This window comes from Xenopus laevis, chromosome 3L, assembly GCF_017654675.1.
Source record: "Xenopus laevis strain J_2021 chromosome 3L, Xenopus_laevis_v10.1, whole genome shotgun sequence".
Classification (NCBI taxonomy): domain Eukaryota; kingdom Metazoa; phylum Chordata; class Amphibia; order Anura; family Pipidae; genus Xenopus; species Xenopus laevis.
The window spans coordinates 135,472,821-135,494,832 of record NC_054375.1 but is presented as its reverse complement, the minus strand read 5'-3'; the positions used below and the strand labels follow the sequence as shown (position 1 = coordinate 135,494,832).

Genomic DNA, 22,012 nt, shown 5'->3' with positions numbered 1-22,012 from the left:
CGACAGTCGAATATCGAGGGTTAATTAACCCTTCGATATTCGACCATAAGTAAATCTGCCCCTTAGTATGTTATAGAATGGCCAGATCTAAGCAGCTTTTCAATAGGTCTTTATTCATTTTTTTTAATTATTTGCCTTTTTTCCTGACTCTTTCCAGCTTGCAAATGGGGATCATTAATCCAGCTAAAAAAAATGCTTTGTAAGGCTACAAATGTATTGTTAATCCAGTCTCTTATTCACAATGCATGGTTGCTAGGGTAATTTTGTCCCTAGCATCCAGATTGCTGAAACTGCAAAATGGAGAGCTGCTGAATAAAAAGCTAAATAACTCTGCAAACAATAAAAAGTGAAAATTCGGCAACTGTTTCCCAGTCTCAGCTCTCTCAATTTTTTCACAAATTGACCCTTCCTTCGTTGACAGATCCCCCAGAGGGTTTCCATGGAAAAGATAATAACGAGCGAAGAAGTTACCCTGGCAATTCGGCACCTCCAGACATCTAAATCCCTGGCCCAGACGGCTTTTCGGCACTTTATTATAAAAAATTCTCCCATGTCCTCGTCCCTCATTTTACCAAATTGTTTAATCAGATAATCTTAGGTGATAACTTCCCTCAGCAGACGTTAACGGCTAATGTCACCCCCACCCCCAAGCCCAATACCGATCCCACCGACTGTAAAAATTACCGCCCCATTTCGATCCTCAATATAGATATTAAGCTCTTAGCAAAAGTCCTGGCCATGCGCTTTAAACTTGATTTTGCCCTCGCTGATACACAGGGACCAGGTGGGCTTCGTAAGAGGTCGTCAGGCCACTGACCTAATAAGAAGACTCTCTATCCTCACTGATCAGGCTCACAAACTAAAAATTCCCTCTATGCTACTCAAACTAGATATCAGAAAAGCATTCGATTCCGTTAGAATGGCCCTATCTCTACCACACTATCTCTGAATGGGGCTTTGGTCCTAATTTCACGTCCTGGATTAAGGCTTTATATCATAATCCCCTCGGCAGGGTGACGGCAGGTCTCCAACTTTCCCAATACAAAGAGGGACGAGACAGGGGTGCCCTCTGTCCCCCCTTTTATTTGACATGATTCTGGAACCCTTGGCTATTATGATCAGAAATCACTCTGCAATACATGGTTTAAAGGTTGGGACCCAGGAACATACCCTGCATCTATTTGCTGATGATATCACCCTGCTTATTACCAGACCACTAACATCCCTTCCCCATATATTTGAGACCCTGCTAAATTTTGGGCAACTATCGGGTTTGGCCATCAACCCCACCAAAACTGAAGCATTAAATATCAACTTGCCCCCCGAGATGCTCAAGCTTTTGACGATAAATTTTGACATTCACTGGTGTAAATCTCACATGTCTATTTTGGGAGTACGGTTTACGATCCTATATCAACACCTGTACAGGGCAAACTACCCCTATATGTTTGGGAAGCTTAGGAAGTTATTGGAAGACTGGGGCAAGTATCGCATCTCCTGGTTAGGCCGTATAACAGCGGTGAAAATAACGCTCCTTCCAAAGCTGTTATACTTGTTCAGGGTCCTCCCAGTTGATATTGTGAAGCATGTCCTCTCTTTTATCTGGCAGTCTAAACCTCCAAGGGTTAATAGGGCGTCATTGGAAAGGAGACCTCAGGATGGGGGTCTGGGTCTTCCTAATTTGAGAAAATATTTTATAGCTGCCCAACTAGCTCAGATACCATTATTACATCTTCACAGCTCTCCCCCTTTGTGGGTGGAACTTGAGAACACTCTCTCCCTTCCATATTCCGCTGAAGGGTTAATATGGTCAGCCCCGATACTCCGACCTCGGAACTTGAGCCCTAGTCTGGGCTTTTTGCTTTCATTATGGGACCAAAACGCCAAATTATACCGCCTAACCTCGCCACATTCTCCAGTAGCTCCAATTGCAGGCAACCCAACATTCTCTCCTGGCCTCAACGTTCACTCCTTTGCCTGGTGGTTCTCCAACAACTTGACGAGATTGGGAAACTTGCTTACGGTTAGGGGTCCCCTGACTCTTTCCAGCCTGAAGGAACATTACAACCTTCCCAAAGGGGAACATTTTAGGGCGACCCAACTACTACATTGGGCCCGGGAGGCTTGCACCCTGAGAGTTCCCGACGCAGCTAGCCAGACTTATTTTGAGCGTTGGTGCACCAACAATACCATAACCCCACGTACTATTTCACTGCTATACCGAAATATGGTGTCCCCGGTTAATCTGCTTGACCTATCATATATTAAAACATGGCAAACGGAACTAGGTGTCACCATACCAGAGGAGGATTGGCTGAAAGCCTGGGATAATTTGCAACATAGTTCCCTTAATACTATTACGAAGGAGGCCGGATACAAGGTGCTTTTCAGATGGTACTTGACCCCTGCTAGACTAGCTAAAATCCATCATAGCTCTAACAACCAATGTTTCCGGGGCTGTTCATCCCCGGGGACTATGACCCACATCTGGTGGACCTGCCCGAAAGTCACCAGGTTTTGGGTTAGGGTCTATCACCTTATCTTCTCGGTTTTACACTTGAACTTGCCAAAGGCCCCTCAGGAGGCCTTGCTCGGAATACCTCCTAAGGGGACCCCAAAGATTAAACTGAAACTTCTAAACCACATATTCTTGGCTGCTAGACAATCTATTGCCAAAGCCTGGAAATCTCCTGCTATTAACTTCTCTCAGTTCAAGAATAAAATAGACTGGATTTACATGAATGAAAGGCTGACTGGTATAGCTTCCGAGAATTCCCAAAAGACCTTGAAAATTTGGCAACCATGGCTATTATATAGATTTAGTGGGTCCCTCCCACCTAACCCGCCCTAAAAATTATTCCTCAGGTCCCTCCTCTATCCCTCACCAGGTAGAGTAGTCTTACTGGGTCAAGTACCAGCTGTGACACCCTCTGTCAGTACCTCAAGTATGTTTGACCACTCTTTATTTTTTGTTTTTTTTATTTTCATTTTCTTTTTATTTGTATTGTTATTTCCCAGCTAAGTCTAACACTTGATTATTGTTTTTTGAGTTATTGTTTATGTAAACATACCTAATCAGTCTAACGGCACTTTGGTTATGGGGACTACTTATATGTTGATTGTTACAAGATTTGCAATTATAGCCTCCTGGGGTACGGGCTCGGTATTAGCTCCCCTAGTTCTTGCTGTACATTGCCGCTTACTTTGGCAAGCTACGGGGTACCCCTGGCTCTCAAAGAGCACCTGTTTATATGACAGCTCTATTGGCGTTGTGGAACTACTTTCTCGTTGCAACTGGGACACTCCCAGCCTTGGGATATGGCTCTAATTGTTGATTATATTGACCTCACGACTGAGATATATCTTTTGATCTATGTATACTGTAACGTTTCTATGCTTGTTTGCACTTTGCATATATTTTGCTGTATGACAAAATTTCATAAATAAAAATATTTAAAAAAAAAAAAAGTGAAAATTGTCTCATAATATCACTCTTTGCATCAGACTAAAAGTTATCTCAAAGGTGAACAACCCTGAAATGTAAACCTTTTAAACAAACGACTGTAACATTGCTTTGGGCTCTATTGTGAGCAATGTTTATTTTCTTCTAGTTTTCAAGATTTTTTTTTTAAATGATTGTTATAAGGATATATGAGACATATGACACTGATGAAAGGAACAGAATGCTGGCAGACCCCAAAGAGAAGTGGTTTGTACATAAGCACTAAGGGGTATACTTTTGTACTTCTGCCCAGCGTTATAGTAAATTACCCCTTTTACTGTAACTATAAGTTACTGTCCCCATGGCAAAAACATTTTAGATCTTCCAAACGTTGGCATCAGTAAGTACCTCACTGGGCCCTCTAATCCCCTAGCAGCCACTGGTCTTCTCAGATTTGAATGCCTATGGAAATAAGTACCGGAAAATACATTTTATATACTTCAGGAAATAGAGGCTACTTACCAAGAACCAGGCTTGTTACTAGCCCAGCAAAAAGCAGAGTTGATGGTGACATTGTCATATCAGTATTGCTGCTGTCAGAGTACTGGAGTAAATGCCTGGTCCAGATGAGATGGATGATCCTTAATATATAGCCATTTTCTCAGTTGGGCAAACAAATAACTGAACAATAGGGAAAGTCACTGTTTGTTTATCCTCAGGCAACTTTGCATTGTGCTTTAATGTAATGGTGTGTACCAGGACAGTCTGGCACAGGTAGAAGAGAACCCAAAAACACCTGTTACTCCTCTCCCGTTATTCCAAACCTTGTCCAAATAAGTGCGAAAGAGACTGTGCCAGGGGCTGGAACAATTAGTCTTTACGTAGAATTGGAAACAAAATAAACCTTAAATAAACACACACACTTATACAATAGAAATTCTGTTCCAAAGAAAACTATAAAATCTATTATCTAGTACACGTATCCATAAATCTTAGATGATATGATATATTCATTTTGAGAGACTTCAAGTTCCAAGTCGAAATCAAGATTTGTGGTGGGTTCATTTTTGAGCGGTTTCGCCAACGTTTCACGTTTAACTGGCAATCGCAGGCAGCATCTTGTATGTTGTGTGAAATAATGGGACATGTAGAAGACGTGTAGTTACACGGGGGGCCCCAATGACATAAGTGAAGCTGAATACTATTATAGGAACCTCCAAAAATCTGAGAGCATTGACACACAAGCCTGTAGTGATGGGCGAATCTGACCCGTTTCGCTTTGACTAAAGTTTGCACAACTGTGAAAATTTGCCAAAATGCATTGAAGTCTATGGATGACAACATTTTTTTGAAGCTCAACACTTTTTTTTACCCAGTGGAGTCAATTTCATGGCAAAATTTGGCAAAAAATTCGCTCATCACTATGACACAAGGCAGTTTTCCATCTTTGTGAAATATGGGAGACAAATCGGATGAAAATGCTGGTGACGTTTCATTTGATTGGCCCTACATTGCCCATCGATGCAGTTTCACAGTATTACCCATTTAACTGAAGGACTTGCAGTGATTCAAAGCTTCTGTTAAGGTAAAGCATTAAATGTCACCCACATTTTCATAAAAGTGGCAAACACCCCATGTGCCAGTACTCTGAGAGATGGAGTATACTGTAGGTATGGGACCTAATATCCAGAATGCTTGGGACCTGGGGTTTTCCGATACTTCATCTTCTCTTGGATCTTCAAACCTTAAGTCTACTCGAAAATCATTTAAACATTAAATAAATAAACCCAATAGGCTGGTTTTGCTTCCAATAAGGATTCATTATATCTTAGTTTGTATCAAGTACAAGCTACTGTTTTATTATTACAGAGACAAAATCGCTTTTTAAAAATGTGGATTATTTGGATAAAATGGAGTCTATGGGAGACAGTCTTCCCATAATACCGAAAATTCTGGATAACAGGTTTCCGGATAATGGATCCCATACCTGCTCCATGCCCAAGGTGGGGTTGGGGTGGTTTTCTACAGTTTGAACACATCATTCTAGGGAAGATGATACCATCTGTTTTCGGACAAGACCTTTGGCTACCCCCCTGAATACAGCTCTGCCTGCATTCTGTAGCATTGTATTCATGTGAGGTGGGTAAGACCTAAACATCTCTCTTCCTGGACTTTACCCGAACTCTAACTTGCATGTCATTCCGATTTTTTATCCAGAGTGAGGTACAGAGCACAGGCGTTTGCCCAAGCACTCTTGTGCCCTTAGTGCTCTTGCCCTTCTGCTCTGGGAATAGTCAATGCCCCCCATTAAAAGATGTTCACCATTAAATTAAGTTTAGTGGATTATAGATGAACCTATTCTAAGCAATGCTTTAAATGTTTTTTATTATTTACTCTAAATTTTCCTATTTCCAGTCTGCTTGACAGGTTCAATGACCCCAGCAAACAAACCCATCAGAACAACAGAGAGGGTTCAGTTTTCAGGCATCTCCCATTGATGCAATACAAATAATACAAATGATCTTAGAACATTTTACTAATACTGGGCAAGTTACTCAGTATACTACATGTTTTGATGATGTCATCCGAAGAGGTCAGTGGAGCTTTTGAGTAGGTTGCGGCCTTCATTTATGGTATGTGGAGTGATTAATGGCATTAATGCATTAGGGCAAGATAGAATACACCCTTGGGTTCTAAGAGAGCTTAGTTAACTTATAGGGCTGAACTACATGGTGCACTTACATCAGACATGTCGGATGTGCAGAAGAGAATAGCACTTAATGAAAATTGCAGGGGGCAAACTAAATGTATCCGACTGTCGGATGAAAACGCTGCACCCATATTTAACTTGTTCATTAATGAATTAGGGGAGGGTATTGTAAGTAATGTATCAGTTTTTGCAGATGACACAAAATTATCCAGCCCAATTAATTCCATCCAGGATGTGGCATCCTTGCAACAGGATCTTGACAAACTGGCAATCTGGGCAGCTAAGTGGCAAATGAGATTCAATGTTGATAAATGTAAAGTCAAGCACCTGGGATGTAAAAATATCCAAGTCACTTATACCCTTAATGGGACTGCACTAGGCAAATCCATTATGGAAAAGGACCTTGGAGTCCTTGTAGACAGGGGTGCTTCGCCAATGAGGCGAGTTGAGGCTGTCGCCTTAGGCGGCAGCGCCCCACTAGGTACCAGGGGCAGCAAAAATGCTGCTCCTGGTACTTTAAGAGCGAATTTCCGGCGGAGGGGGGCAGCAGCAACTGCTGCTGCCTCAGGCGGCGGAGGAGCCAGGATCACCCCTGTGGGTAAAGCCTGCGTTTTTGCGGTGTTGATTTTATACCATGATACTACTTGAAACCTCTCTATTAGGTAGAGAGGTCAAGGGATTCGTAACAGCCAGGAGAATATCGTCTGCGAACAAACCAATTTTCTGTTGCCCAGCAGGCGTGGGGATGCCCTTTATATCCTGATTGTCCCTAATACTGTGGGCTAAAGGTTCAACCATTAAGGCAAAGATAAAAGGCGACAGAGGGCACCCTTGCCTAGTCCCATTAGTAAGCTCGAAGGCGTCTGACAGGGCTCCCTTGGTACAAACTTTAGCTGTGGGATTTGAGTATAGTGGAGAGACAGCTTTTAAGAAAGTTGGTCCAATCTGGAATTTGGCCAATGTAGCTTTCATATATTCCCAATTTACCCTGTCAAACGCCTTCTCTGCGTCCAGGGAAAGCAATAGAGCTGGTGTTTCAGTGCTTTTGAGTAAGTGTAAAATATTCTGAAATCGTCTTGAGCTATCAGCCCCTTGCCTGGTTAGTATGAATCCCACTTGATCGTTTTTGATAAGTATTAAATTAAGCCGTTGAGCTAGCAACTTAGCGTAAATTTTGAGGTCAGTATTAAGCAAAGTGATGGGTCTGTAGTTTTGACACTGGTCGTGGGATTTGCCTGGTTTAGGGATGGTAACTACATGAGCATGTAGAAATTCAGGATTAATCAGACCTGTGTCCATGATGTCCTGAAATAATTTAAGTAAATGCGGGGATAATATGTCAAGGTATAGTTTGTAATATTGGTTTGTGAAGCCGTCAGGGCCTGGAGATTTACCAAGTTTCAGTTCTTTAATCACAGATTGCACAGATTAATCTTCAAGCTGAATGGGTTTGCGAAGGGATTCCAATTGTTGCGGGGTTGGTGAAGGGAGGTCCAAAGTGTTCAAATATGCGTCAATTTGTTCTGGAAGTGGTCTAGAGTTTGCCGGGTCAGAGCCTAAATTGTATAACTTTGTATAATAAAGCGCAAATTTGTTTGCTATTTGTTTAGGGTCAGTTATTTTTGTATGAGCGTCCTGTAAGTGTTGTATGCGGGTTTGAGCTTGTCTTTGTCTTAATAAGTTCGCCAATAAGCCTTGTTTCCCTTAGTGTAAAAAAGTTGTTTCATACATGTACTCTGTACGCCGTTTTAGCAGCCAAGATCGTATTTAATTTAGTACGTGTAGCCTCTATTTGTTTGACTGTATTCGCGTGGAAGTGCTGTATCAGGTCCCTTTCTAGGTCTGCTAACTGAGATTCTAGCATCTTCTGTTCCGATTCCCTTTGCCTTCTAAGTTGTTTTGCCTTGGCTATTAATTCACCTCGCAAAACAGCTTTGTGCGCTAACCAATTGTTTTGCCAGTTAGTGTCTCTAGGATTGTTTTCCCTGAAAAATTGTAATATCCTCTGCTCAATATATCCCCTGGTTTCCTCATTCTGTAACAATGTATTGTTCAGTTTCCAGGGAAGTTTGTCAGCTATTCTATCTAGGGGGAGCTCCATACCGATTGGGGCATGGTCTGACCATGTTCGTAGACCAATCCAAGGATTAACGACTTGTGTGGTGGATTGCAAGTCGGTGAGGAACATGTCAATCCTAGTGTGTGTTTGGAATCTAGGGGAATAGTATGTGAAGTCTTTCGCTGAGGGGTATTTAGCTCTCCATACGTCTATTAAGGCAAAGTTGTGCAAAAGTGTTCTAAATTTGGAGGCCTGGGCTAGCCGAGATTTGTTCGTAACCCCCCTACCATCTGCTCTTTGAACATCAATATGTGGGTTTAGGGTGAGATTAAAATCCCCAGCTATTATGCATTTCCCCTGTATATCATTAAGCAGTTTGGTAAAAGTTTGCGTCAGGAATCTACTTTGATTGTCATTTGGGACATACATATTTATCAGGGTATATTTAACATTGTCAATCATACATATGAGGAGGATATACCTGCCTGCGGGATCTACAACAGACTTCAATAGTTGCCATGACACACGGGAGGATATCAAGATGGACACTCCCTTGGTTTTGTTTTGTGAGTATGAGTGGTAGCTATGTGGATAATGCCTATCTGAAAACCGTGGCGGGTTCTTGACACAGAAATGTGTTTCCTGGTAGAAAAGTATATCAGCCTTGGCCTGAAAAGCATCTCTAAGGGCTTGATTCCTTTTATGGGGGGAATTCAATCCTCTAGTATTCAGAGAGTAAAAACGTGTCATCACAACAAATTGACCAGTTGCTTTACCCGTTGGGATACCCCTAAAATATAATGCGACACTGCAACAATTTCGACATAGCTTGCTCGCAATACAATATTACGCTGATTAAGTAAGACATAGGACCCTGCAATTGTATGATACCACTGAGGTATGGTAGAAAAAACAGTATAATAAAACATTGTTATCAACAAAACATAGAACATTAAACAAAAGAACTGCGAAAAACGCATGTGGTAACGTGTGGTAGATACCACGGTGTGACTACTCAGCTAATGTGGAGTCAATGGGGGCTCCGGAGATACAATATCTCATTGTGGACAGGGGAGTTTCTGGGTTACCTTACTGTCCTGTACTTTTAGCTTCCTCAAAGGGGCAACAAGATTCAATATCTCTGTTATGCAGCTGGATTGTGGGCAACTTTAAGCTTTCGTAAATATCAAAGACATGCACAGTTTCTCGCTTAAAAACATTTATTGGTGCATATTAACCACAAAAACTAACATGTCAATGTACAATTCACACACACCACAAAGCAGTGTCTCCCCCCCAGTCTGCCTACCTGTCGTTAGCCACACATATGTAACCCTTGAACCTGCAGAAAACAATTCTGCAGGCAATTAATACACAAATGTGCAAGTATCTAACCCTAGAACCTGCATTAAGTAATCCTGCAGGTATTTAAGGGACATGACCAGCACCAGCCACACCTCCTCTGATGAAGCGCCCAATAGCGCGAAACGCGTCAGGAGGGTGTGGCTAACAACAGGTAGGCAGACTGGGGGGGAGACACTGCTTTGTGGTGTGTGTGAATTGTACATTGACATGTTAGTTTTTGTGGTTAATATGCACCAATAAATGTTTTTAAGCGAGAAACTGTGCATGTCTTTGATATTTACCTTGGTTTAATTGGACCTGTGCACAGTACTCGCTGTATAGACAGCAGCTACCCCATAATTGATTTTTGTTTTACTACAACTTTAAGCTTTCGACCAATCCTTCCTCACTTTATGCTGCTGTAGGGGAGGCCTACGTAGTGCTGTAGGCTCTGTGTCTTGCTCCGGCGACATGATGTTCCATCTGATCGTCAGCTGTTGACAGCGTAGTGGGCACTCCATTCCTTTGCACTATCAACTTTACCGGATAACCCCATCTGTACGGAATATTGTGTTGGCGTAGCAGAGACGTAGTTTCAGCAAAGGCCTTCCTCTTTAGTAAAGTTGCTGGCGATAGATCGGTATAGATCTCCAACTTCTGGTAATCAGGTTGCCACCCCTCTTTCTTGCAAAGAAGCGATAGTAACTTCTCCTCGCCAGCACATCCCGTGGCGCCGCATCAGGGGCCGCCTTGGGTTTGGGAACCCGATGAATGTGATCCAGTTCTCGTTCGAGCTGGTGGGAGTCAGGCATAATGGCCGCCAGCAGCTGTTGTATGTGCTGCTCTAGGTCTTGCGGGCCTACCTCTTCAGGGATCCCCCTAAGCCGCAAATTGTTCCGGCGGGATCTGTCTTCTAGGTCAATTATCTTGTCGACCAGTCTGTCTGTCTCCGCCTGTACTTTCGTATGCGAGTCCGCGAGGTCATTATGGGCCTCCACAAATTCGGTTATTTGCTCCTCTAGGTGCGCCGTCCTCTCGCCAATGTCTTGGATATCTTTGCGAAGTTCATCCGACATCCGCCGAACATCATTCTAGAGGGTACATTTCACTTCCTGCAGCATTTCGCGGATTTGCGTTGCTGTCGCCGGAATGCTCTCACCCTGCGGCTCCGTCATAACAGAGGCCTGCGATTCCGCACCTTGCGGCGAATCCAAGTTGGCGGAGGAGCGTGTGCGACGCTCGAATAAAATAAGTGGAGACAGCTTTTTGTTCTTTTTTTTTTATTTCTCTTCTGGCCCATGACTTGGAGGGATCACTCTGCCAGAGTAATAGCCCGCAATGGGCAGCTTAGATTCGCCCCCATAGGATCTGTAGCTCCCTCGTGCACGGAGCTCTTCTCCTATGCGTCCATTAAAGTTGCTAGGCAAACTCCGCCCCCAAGCTCAGCTTTCTTAAAGTACAGATATCAGCCTTATCTGTACTTCTTCAGACAAGACTGGCACTAGATGAATCCATACGGACATTTCTGCAGGGAGTACAACATCTAAAACCTCCGTTCCGATCCCCAGTCCCAGGGTGGGACTTAAACCTAGTACTCGAAGCGCTTCTTGATCCACCGTTTGAACCAATGGGATCCATTTCTGAATCACTTCTGACTAAGAAAGTGCTTTTCCTGATGACAATATCCTCAACCAGACGAGTATCAGAACTCAGCGCTCTGTCTTCTGAAGAACCGTACATCATTTTCCACAAGGACAAAGCCGTACTCAGAACACTACCCTCCTTCCTACCAAAGGTGGTATCTCAATTTTACATCAATCAAGAAATAGTAGTGCCAACCTTATGCCCTGATCCCAAGAACGACAAAGAGCGCAGACTACACAAATTAGATGTCGTCAGAGCACTTTGTTGGTATGTGGAACTCTCAAAACCATTTCGGCATTCTACATCCTTGTTTATACTACCAGCGGGCCCTAAAAAAAGCCAGGCAGCTTCTAAAGCAACACTGGCAAGATGGATCAAAGAGACAATACGGCAAGCCTACTTATCCAAAGGGAAGGTTCCACCCCTGAATATACGAGCTCATTTGACGAGAGCAGTCGGAGCTTCCTGGGCATGGCACAACTCTGCCTCAATTGAGCAGATCTGCAGAGCGGCCACCTGGTTTTCTGTTCATACATTCTCAAAATTCTACAATCTTGACACGTACTCCTCAGCGGAGGCAGAGTTTGGCCGCAAAGTACTGCACTCCATAGTGCAGTAAAGGTGTCATCTCTTTTCAACTCAGTTTAATTCCTCAATTCCCACCCGTTTGTCTGGGGCTGCTTTGTTAAGTCCCCTAAGGTCCCTGTGTCCCCCAGAGATGACAGAGAAAACAGTATTTTTCATACTCACCGTTAAATCTGTTTCTCTGTAGCCGATAGGGGGACACAGGGCTTCCCGCCCCTTGAGGAATGGTTGACCACGTTGGTCTAAATGGGAATATTCTTCTAGTTTTCTTACCTGTTCTGCCATTCGGCTATGGTTTTATGAAGTTATTATAGCAGTATCCTTGGTACAAACTGATGGAATAAGTAAGTGTGTGGGGTTAAGCTGGCTATCCAGACACGCCCCCTGAATGATTTTCATAAGTGTCCTGCCTCCTGGAGGATGGAGCTTAACCCCTAAGGTCCCTGTGTCCCCCTATCGACTACAGAGAAACAGATTTAACGGTGAGTATCAAAAATCCTGTTTTTTTAAGTATATATTGTGTGTCCACGCAACATGTTTTGGGGCATCAAGGGCCTTTTTTTCACACACTTGAATAAGGGCCCTTGATGCCCAAAAACAGGTTGTGTGGACGCACAATAAAAGCTTAAAATAGCAGTTATTCTGCTTGTGTGCATTTCCTAACCTCTATATTGTGACATATATATATATACTTCTAAGCATCCATAGCTGCTTCCTGTAAAATACAGAAAGACACCCTAATGCAATCAGAATACACAGTGCTGGTGCTCTAATACAGGCACGACAAGTGACCCTATAATACCGGCAGAATACATTGAGGAGAATGGGCACTATAATTCAGGCACATTCAGAAGTGTTGGAATTCTAATACAAGGAAATAAATGAAAAAAGGGCTGGTATTCTAGTTCACTAAAGGGGTAGGTTCACCTTCAAGTTAAGTATTATTATTATTAACATGTATTTATATAGCGCCAACATATTGCGTAGCACTGTAAAGTATGTTATAGAATGGCTAATTAGAATGGCTAATTCTAAGAAAATTTTCCATTGGCCTTTATTTTTTCTTCTTTATAGTTTTTGAATTATTTGCCTTCTTCTCTGTCTCTTTTCAGCTTTCAAATGGGGGTCACTGACCCCCATCTAAAAACAAATGCTCTGTGGGGCTAAAAATGTACTGTCATAGTGCTTTTTATTACTCCTCTTTCTATTCAGGTCTCTTTTATTCATATTGCAGTCTCTTTTCAAATCAATGCATGGTTGCCAGGGTAATTTGTAAAAGTGCAAACCAGAGAGCAGCTGAATAAAAAGCTAAATAACAAAAATAATAAAAAATCAAAACCTTTTGCAAATTGTCTCAGAATACCACTCTCTACATCATACTAAAAGTTAATTCAAACGTGAACAACCCCTTTAATAATACAAGGAGAAGAACTCGCATACTAATACAGGCTCAATATAAAAAGAAAGATGATACATATAAACCTGATACAGGGAGAAATCTGGCATTTTAGTACAGTTACTACTGGTGGGTAACTAAGATCTTCCATTGGTTTAGAAAATATTCTGGCACTGGTTATTTTAGAGTTGCATTTGGCCTCTCACCTGCCACTTTCTATCATGTCCTGCTCCCTTCTTCCAAATGATACAGACATAGGGACTGACAACATAGACTGTTATGTGAAGCTCTGACTATTAGAGCAGCCGTCTCTTTTCTCTGCAGGCTGACGGAGGAAGCCAGAACCTATAATCGGCAGGAAACAAGAACCAGGTGAGCAGATCAGACTTTATATCCCTCTGTTTCTTCTGTCCATTCCAGCCTGCTCAATAAGTAAACCTTAAAAATAAGTGAATGTAAAATTGATGAGAGAGTGCTATTCTAAGCATTTTTGCAATGTACATTAATTTTTTTTTTTTCATTCCAAGATGTTAAAGGATACATGTACTGTTATTATGAATGAATTTTCTTTCAACAGCACCACCTGCTGGTCATTTTCTGACCAGTCTGACCACCAAGTAGTCAAGGAAGTTGTCAGTCGAAAGAAGGAGGCTGCTCTGATGTTCTTCTGGTTAAGAAATTAGAAACCTTTATCATATCTTTAATAACCAAAAGAACATCAGTCGCTGTTGTAACAAAATTCATTCATAATAACAGTACATGTATCCTTTAAAATCTTGGAATGAAAAATAAAATAAATAATGAATATACACTGCAAAAGTTCTTAGAATAGCACTCATAACACATTTTAAATTCACTTACTTTTGAGGTTTACTTATCCTTTAAGATCTGCCTCTAGTCTCTCCACCTTTGCATCTTGTTGTGCTTCGTTTGCCTACATGGTTGTCAAACCTGGAAGTACAACTAATGTCCTGCTGCTGACAATGGTTGGTTACAAGATCTGCTAGTAATTCTATTTCATTAAATGGGTGCTTGTTTGTCTGCCCTTAATATTATTCCCAGGCTCTGCGTTGTTTGCAGAAGAGAAAGCTAGTGGAGCGTCGCATTACGGAGCTGCAGAACAAGCAGGACAACATACAGGGAATCTTGGAGAGGATATCGGCTGCCAAAACAGACCGCAAGGTGATGGCATTTAGCACTGAAAGAGCAAGAAACCCACAAGAAGTGACTTGTATTAACAAACTGGGCTAATGATAGCGATATGTTTACGGCCTTAGGTTGTCTCTGCGTACCAGATGGGAGTCTCTGCTCTTAAACAGGCCCTAAAAGATGTCACTTTGGAGAAGGCAGAAAGTATTGTGGATTAGATTCAAGAGGTAATAATGGCTAAGGCTAAAAGGGGAATTGTCTGTGCCTTTTGTATGAAGACATCATTATACTGTAATACCTCCCAGCTAGGATTGCCACCTCACCTCTTTAAAACATATGGAATCCACAACCTGCATGGCTAATTAGCAATTCATTTAGATTCATGCTGCAGACTGAACTGATTTTATGTGCAGCCATGCATCATGCCTCTAAATAAATTGCTAATTAGCCATGCACGCTGTGGATTCCATGGGGCAAATTCACTAAGGCGCGAAGCACCGAACGCTAGCGTTAATTCGCTAGCGTTTGGCATTTTCGCTACTGCGCAAATTCACTAACGAACGCTGTCGTAGTTTCGTTAGTGTTACTTCGCAACCTTACGCCAGGCGAATCTTCGCTAGCGACGAAACTACGCAAATTCACTAACTTGCGCAGTGTAGTGAACGCTACCTTTTACGCTAGACTTCCTTCGCCATCTCAGACCTGGCGAAGCGCAATAGAGTAGATATGGATTGTTTAAAAAAAAAGTCATTTTTTTTTTCTAAGTCCCAAAAAACGCTGGCGTGCTTTCTACATGATGGGTGATAGGCTGAAAAAGATCAAAAATTTTTTGGGGCTCCCCTTCCTCCCCCCTACATTTCCTGACTCATGGCAACTTACCTAGACAGTGGGCACATGTGTAGGGCAAAATAAAATTTTTATTTGCTGATTTGAAGGTTTTCTAGGCATTTGTAGTGCAGATACGTGTTCCTCCATTGAAATTTGAATTTCGCGCCGTATGCAAATTAGCCTTCACTAGCGCAACTTCGCTTTATATAGCGAATCAACGCTAGCGCAACTTCGCAAGCTTACGCTACCCCTGTGCGCAACTTCGGATTTTAGTGAATTTGCAGAGCCCTGGCGAAACTACGCCTGGCGAAGTGCGGCGAAGTTGCGCCTGGCGCAACTTCGCATCTTAGTGAATTTGCCCCCATATCTTTTAAAGGGGTGAGGTGGCAACCCTATTCCCAGCATGCCTTCTTTGTCTCTGACCAATCAGCCTTCTGAGGATGACCTCAGCAGGGATGTAGCGAACGTCGGAAAAAAAGTTCGCGAACTTGCGCAAAAATGCGAGCGGTTCGCGAACGGTTCGCGAACCCCATAGACTTCAATGGGAAGGCGAACTTTAACATCTAAAAAAGACATTTCTGGCCAGAAAAATGATTTTAAAGTTGTTTAAAGGGTGCAACGACCTGGACAGTGGCATGCCAGAGGGGGATCAAGGGCAAAAATGTATCTGAAAAATCTGCCTGTGTGTGCTTGGAAGAGATAGTGTAGGGGGAGAGCTGTTAGTGATTTCAGGGACAGATGATAGTAGGTTTGCTGGCTAGTAATCTGCTTGATACTGCTCTGTATTGGAGGGACAGAAGTCTGCAGGGATTTGAGGGACATTTTAGCTTAGGTAGCTTTGCTGGCTAGTAATCTACTGTTCTCTTTAAACAACTGCCATACGTTGACCTTGTAGGCATTGTTTGCCCAGTTTTTTTGGACGCAGCCACTGAAGCACAGTTGCCAGAAAAAATATGCCATATAAATGCTGAAAATAGTAATTTTTCGCCATACGTTGACCTTGTAGACATTGTTTGCCCAGTTTTTTTGGTTGCAGCCACTGAAGCACAGTTGCCAGAAAAAATATGCCATATAAATGCTGAAAATAGTCATTTTTTGCCATACGTTGACCTTGTAGGCATTGTTTGCCCAGTTTTTTTGGTCGCAGCCACTGAAGCACAGTTGCCAGAAAAAATATGCCATATAAATGCTGAAAATAGTAATTTTTTGCCATATACGTTGAGTCAACGTATGGCAAAAAATGACTATTTTCAGCATTTATATGGCATATTTTTTCTGGCCTCTGTGCTTCAGTGGCTGCGGCCAAAAAAACTGGGCAAACAATGCCTACAAGGTCAACGTCGTTGACCTTGTAGGCATTGTTTGCCCAGTTTTTTTGGCCGCAGCCACTGAAGCACAGAGGCCAGAAAAAATATGCCATATAAATGCTGAAAATAGTCATTTTTTTGGTCGCAGCCACTGAAGCACAGTTGCCAGAAAAATTATGCCATATAAATGCTGAAAATATAAATTTTTTTGGTTGCAGCCACTGAAGCACAGAGGCCAGAAAAATTATGCCATATAAATGCTGAAAATATGCATTTTTTTGGTTGCAGCCACTGAAGCACAGAGGCCAGAAAAATTATGCCATATAAATGCAGAAAATATGCATTTTTTTGGTTGCAGCCACTGAAGCACAGAGGCCAGAAAAATTATGCCATATAAATGCAGAAAATATGCATTTTTTTGGACGCAGCCACTGAAGCACAGTTGCCAGAAAAAATATGCCATATAAATGCTGAAAATAGTCATTTTTTGCCATACGTTGACCTTGTAGACATTGTTTGCCCAGTTTTTTTGGTTGCAGCCACTGAAGCACAGAGGCCAGAAAAAATTAAACCAGTAGGGTTTGCACCCTAGTTTGTAACGGTGGCGGAGGGAGGAGGACGCTAAAGGACAGCTGTGTGTGGAGTCATGAGGCTTGAAGAGAAGGACAGCTGCATAGAAGTCAGAACAAGTCTTCCGGCGTGCAGTAACCCTCCGAGATCCACCCCTCATTCATTTTAATAAAGGTCAGGTAATCGACACTTTTGTGACCTAGGCGAGTTCTCTTCTCAGTTACAATCCCTCCTGCTGCACTGAAGGTCCTTTCTGAGAGCACACTTGAGGCTGGGCAAGACAAGAGGTTCATGGCAAATTGTGACAGCTCTGGCCACAGATCAAGCCTGCGCACCCAGTAGTCCAGGGGTTCATCGCTCCTCAGAGTGTCGATATCTGCAGTTAATGCCAGGTAGTCCGCTACCTGCCGGTCGAGGCATTCTTTGAGGGTGGATCCAGAAGGGTTGTGGCGCTGCCTTGGACAGAAAAACATTTGCATGTCTGACGTTACAGACTGGCCAAAGGGCTTTGTCCTTGCAGGTGTGCTCGTGGCAGGATTACTGGCACCTCTGCCCCTGGAATGTTGATGAGTTCCTGAAGTGACATCACCCTTAAAAGCATTGTACAACATGTTTTGCAGGCTGGTTTGTAAATGCCGCATCTTTTCGGACTTGTGGTATGTTGGTAACATTTCTGACACTTTATGCTTGTACCGAGGGTCTAGTAGCGTTGCGACCCAGTACAGGTCCTTCTCCTTAAGCCTCTTGATACGGGGGTCCTTCAACAGGCATGACAGCATGAAAGACCCCATTCTCACAAGGTTGGATGCAGAGCTATCCATCTCCGCTTCCTCATTATCAAGGACTGCATCATCCACGGTCTCCTCCCCCCAGCCACGTACAAGACCAGGGGTCCCCAAAAGGTCACCACTAGCCCCCTGGGAAGCCTGCTCCTGTTGGTCCTCCTCCTCCTCCTCCACAAAGCCACCTTCCTCCTCTGACTCCACTTCTGGCACCTCTCCCTGCGTTGCAGCAGGTGCCTGGGTTCGTTCTGGTGATTCCGACCAGAAATCGTGCGCTTCCAGCTCCTCGTCACGCTGGTCTACAGCCTCATCTGTCACTCGTCGCACGGCACGCTCCAGGAAGAAAGCGAAGGGTATTAGGTCGCTGATGGTGCCTTCGGTGCGACTGACCATATTTGTCACCTCTTCAAAAGGTCGCATGAGCCTGCAGGCATCGCGCATAAGCACCCAGTAACGGGGGAAAAAAATCCCCAGCTCTGCAGATCCAGTCCTACCACCCAGTTCAAAAAGGTACTCGTTGACGGCCCTTTGTTGTTGCAGCAGACGTTCCAACATAAGGAGCGTTGAATTCCAGCGAGTCTGGCTGTCAGAAATCAAACGCCTGACTGGCATGTTGTAGCGCTGCTGAATGTCAGCAAGGCGTGCCATGGCTGTGTAGGAACGTCTGAAATGGGCCGACACCTTTCTGGACTGGGTGAGAACGTCCTGGAATCCTGGGTACTTGGAGACAAAACGTTGGACTATTAAATTTAACACATGTGCCATGCAGGGCACATGTGTTAAATTGCCCAGTCTCAACGCTGCCAACAGATTGCTTCCATTGTCACACACCACTTTTCCGATCTGCAGTTGGTGTGGGGTCAGCCACCGATCGGCCTGTGACTGCAGAGATGACAGGAGTACAGATCCGGTATGGTTTTTGCTTTCCAGGCACGTCATCCCCAAGACAGCGTGACAACGGCGTACCTGGCACGTCGAATAGCCTAGGGGGAGCTGGGGGTGCACAGGTGTGGAGGAGGAGAAGGAGGACCCAGCAGCAGAGTAAGAAGAAGAAGAGGAAGAAGACGAGGTAGAGAGCGATGGAGGAGTAGAGGTGGTGGCAGAACCGCGTGCAATCCGTGGCGGTGACACCAACTCCACTGTTGTTGTTGAGCTACCCATTCCCTGCTTCCCAGCCATTACCAAGTTCACCCAGTGGGCAGTGTAGGTGACATACCTGCCCTGACCATGCTTGGAGGACCATGCGTCAGTAGTCATATGGACCTTTGGCCCAACACTAAGTGACAGAGATGCGGTAACTTGGCTCTGCACATGTTGGTACAGGTGTGGTATTCCCTTTTTAGAAAAAAAATTGCGGCTGGGTACCTTCCACTGCGGTGTCCCAATTGCTACAAATTTGCGGAAGGCCTCAGAGTCCACCAGCTGGTATGGTAAAAGCTGGCGGGCTAAGAGTGCAGACAAGCCAGCTGTCAGACGCCGGGCAAGGGGGTGACAGTCAGACATTGGCTTCTTACGCTCAAACATGGCCTTCACAGAAACTTGGCTGGTGGCAGATGACTGGGAATGGGAAACAGGTGGTCAAGGTGGAAGGCGGAGTGGAGGGTGGTTCAGACGGGTCAAGGAGAGCAGAGGTAGAGCAGTAAGATGCTGGACCAGAAGGAGTGTGGCTTTTAGTTTGCCTGTTGCCTTTGAGGTGTTGCTCCCAAAGTGCTTTGTGCTTGCCGCTCATGTGCCTTCGCATAGAAGTTGTACCTATGTGGCTGTTGGGCTTACCAAGGCTCAGTTTCTGACTGCACTCATTGCAAATTACAATGCTTTTGTCAGAGGCACACACATTAAAAAAATCCCACACTGCTGACTTTTTGGAAGTGTGCGATCTGGCGGTAACAGTAGAAGTTGGCGGCATTGGCGGCAATGGCGGGTGCGTTGGCCGGCTGAACACAGGTGCCGATACATGTTGTTGCCCTACTGATCCCTGCGGGCTGTCCTCCCTGCTTCTTCTAAGTCTTATTCTCCTACTGCCTCTCTGACTCTCCGTCTCTCCATCTGAACTACCCTCCTCTTGCTCTCTTCTACTAGGCACCCACAAAACATCAATCTCCTCATCATCATTCTCCTCAGATGCATCAATTTCTTCTGACACATCACAGAAGGAAGCAGCAGCGGGGACCTCCTCCTCATCACTCATTATGTCCATCTCTGTCGTGTTCTCTGCCAGAATTAAATCTGGTGTAACGTCCTCATCTCCTTCATCTTCTTCTGGCAATAATGGTTGCGCATTACTCAGTTCAAGAAACTCATGGGAAAATAACTCCTCTGACTCCAGTGAAGAAGGGGCACCGGTGGTGGAGGAAGTGTTACGTGGGGTGGCCATAGCAGTGGAGGATGAGGAGGATGTTGTGGTAAAGTTAGAAACGGTAGAGGATGGGGTGTGCTGTGTAAGCCAGTCAACTACCTCTTCAGCATTTTGGGAGTTCAGGGTCATTGGCTTTTTAAAACTGGGCAATTTGCTAGGGCCACAGGATTGCATAGCAGCACGGCCCCTAGCACGGCCTCTGCGTGGCGGCCTGCCTTTGCCTGGCATTATTTTTAAAAAAACAACAACAACAAAAACTCAGTTGGTTTTTCTGGAAACGATAATACACACAGCTAGATGGCAGTTTGAAGAAAACAGTGTGCAAATAATGCCTACAAGATCAACGTATACACTACTACAGCGGTGGATACGGATTACGTAAAATATATGAATCATGCTTGAAAAAAAGTAACTCAAGTGGTTTTTCTAGAGACGATAATATTATCAATATTTAGACAAAATGTGAACAAGCTCACACAGCTAGATGGCGGTTTGAAGAAAACACTGTGCAAATACTGCCCACAAGATCAACGTATACACTACTACAGCGGTGGATACGGATCTCGTAAAATTTATTATGGCTGCTTGAAAAAGTCACTCCGGTCTTTTTTCTGGAGACGGTAATATTATGGATATTTAGACAGAATGTGAACAAGGTCACACAGCTAGATGGCAGTTGGTTGAATAACACACTGGGCAAAAAATGCCTACAGGGCAAATAATGCCTAAAAGGTCAACTTATACACTACTACAGCGATGGATACGGATTACGTAAAATATATTATGGCTGCTTGAAAAAAGTCACTCCGGTGTTTTTTCTGGAGACGGTAATATTATGGATATTTAGACAGAATGTGAACAAGGTCACACAGCTAGATGGCAGTTGGTTGAATAACACACTGGGCAAAAAATGCCTACAGGGCAAATAATGCCTAAAAGGTCAACTTATACACTACTACAGCGATGGATACGGATTACGTAAAATATATTATGGCTGCTTGAAAAAAGTCACTCCGGTGTTTTTTCTGGAGACGGTAATATTATGGATATTTAGACAGAATGTGAACAAGGTCACACAGCTAGATGGCAGTTGGTTGAATAACACACTGGGCAAAAAATGCCTACAGGGCAAATAATGCCTAAAAGGTCAACTTATACACTACTACAGCGGTAGTAAAATAAAAAAAAGTAAAATAAAAAAAAATGAATATTAAAAAAAAAAAATTAAAGTTGGTGCTGCTGAACTACTAGGAGCAGCAGATTAGCACACCAGTCCCACTCCCCAACACTGCTAGACTAATAGCACTGGGCTCTTATAGTAGTAGTAGTAGTAGTAGTAGTAAAACAACAAAAAAATAAATAAAAGCAGTCCTTACAAGGACTACTGTTATTGCAGCAGTCAGCAGATGAGATCAGAAGCAGGACAGCTGCCCACTGCAGCTACATACAGAGCACTGCAGTAGAAGGTAGATTACTAGCCAGCAAAGCTACCTAAGCTTAAATGTCCCTCAAACCCCTGCAGACTTCTGTCCCTCCAATAACAGAGCAGTATCAAAACGATTACTAGCCAGCAAACTTTCAACTGTCCCTGAAATCACTAACAGGCAGCAGCTCTCTCCCTACACTATCTCTTCAGCACACACAGGCAGAGTGAAAAAACGCTGCAGGGCTTCGGTTTTTATAGGGAAGGGGAGTGGTCCAGGGGAGAGCTTCCTGATTGGCTGCCATGTACCTGCTGGTCTGGGGTGAGAGGGCAAAAAAAAGCGCCAACAATGGCGAACCCAAAATGGCGAACGTCGCGCGACGTTCGCGAACTTCCGGCGAGCGCGAACACCCGATG

General features: G+C 43.8%; 1 long non-coding RNA gene across 1 annotated transcript; it reads left to right on the top strand.

Annotated features, from left to right (window-relative positions):
• The first annotated feature begins 13,478 nt into the window (after positions 1-13,478).
• On the top strand, positions 13,479-14,685 carry LOC121401583. The gene is made up of 3 exons (XR_005966378.1): positions 13,479-13,552; positions 14,243-14,362; positions 14,458-14,685. It is a non-coding gene; the product is annotated as an uncharacterized LOC121401583 (long non-coding RNA).
• Positions 14,686-22,012: the final 7,327 nt, after the last annotated feature.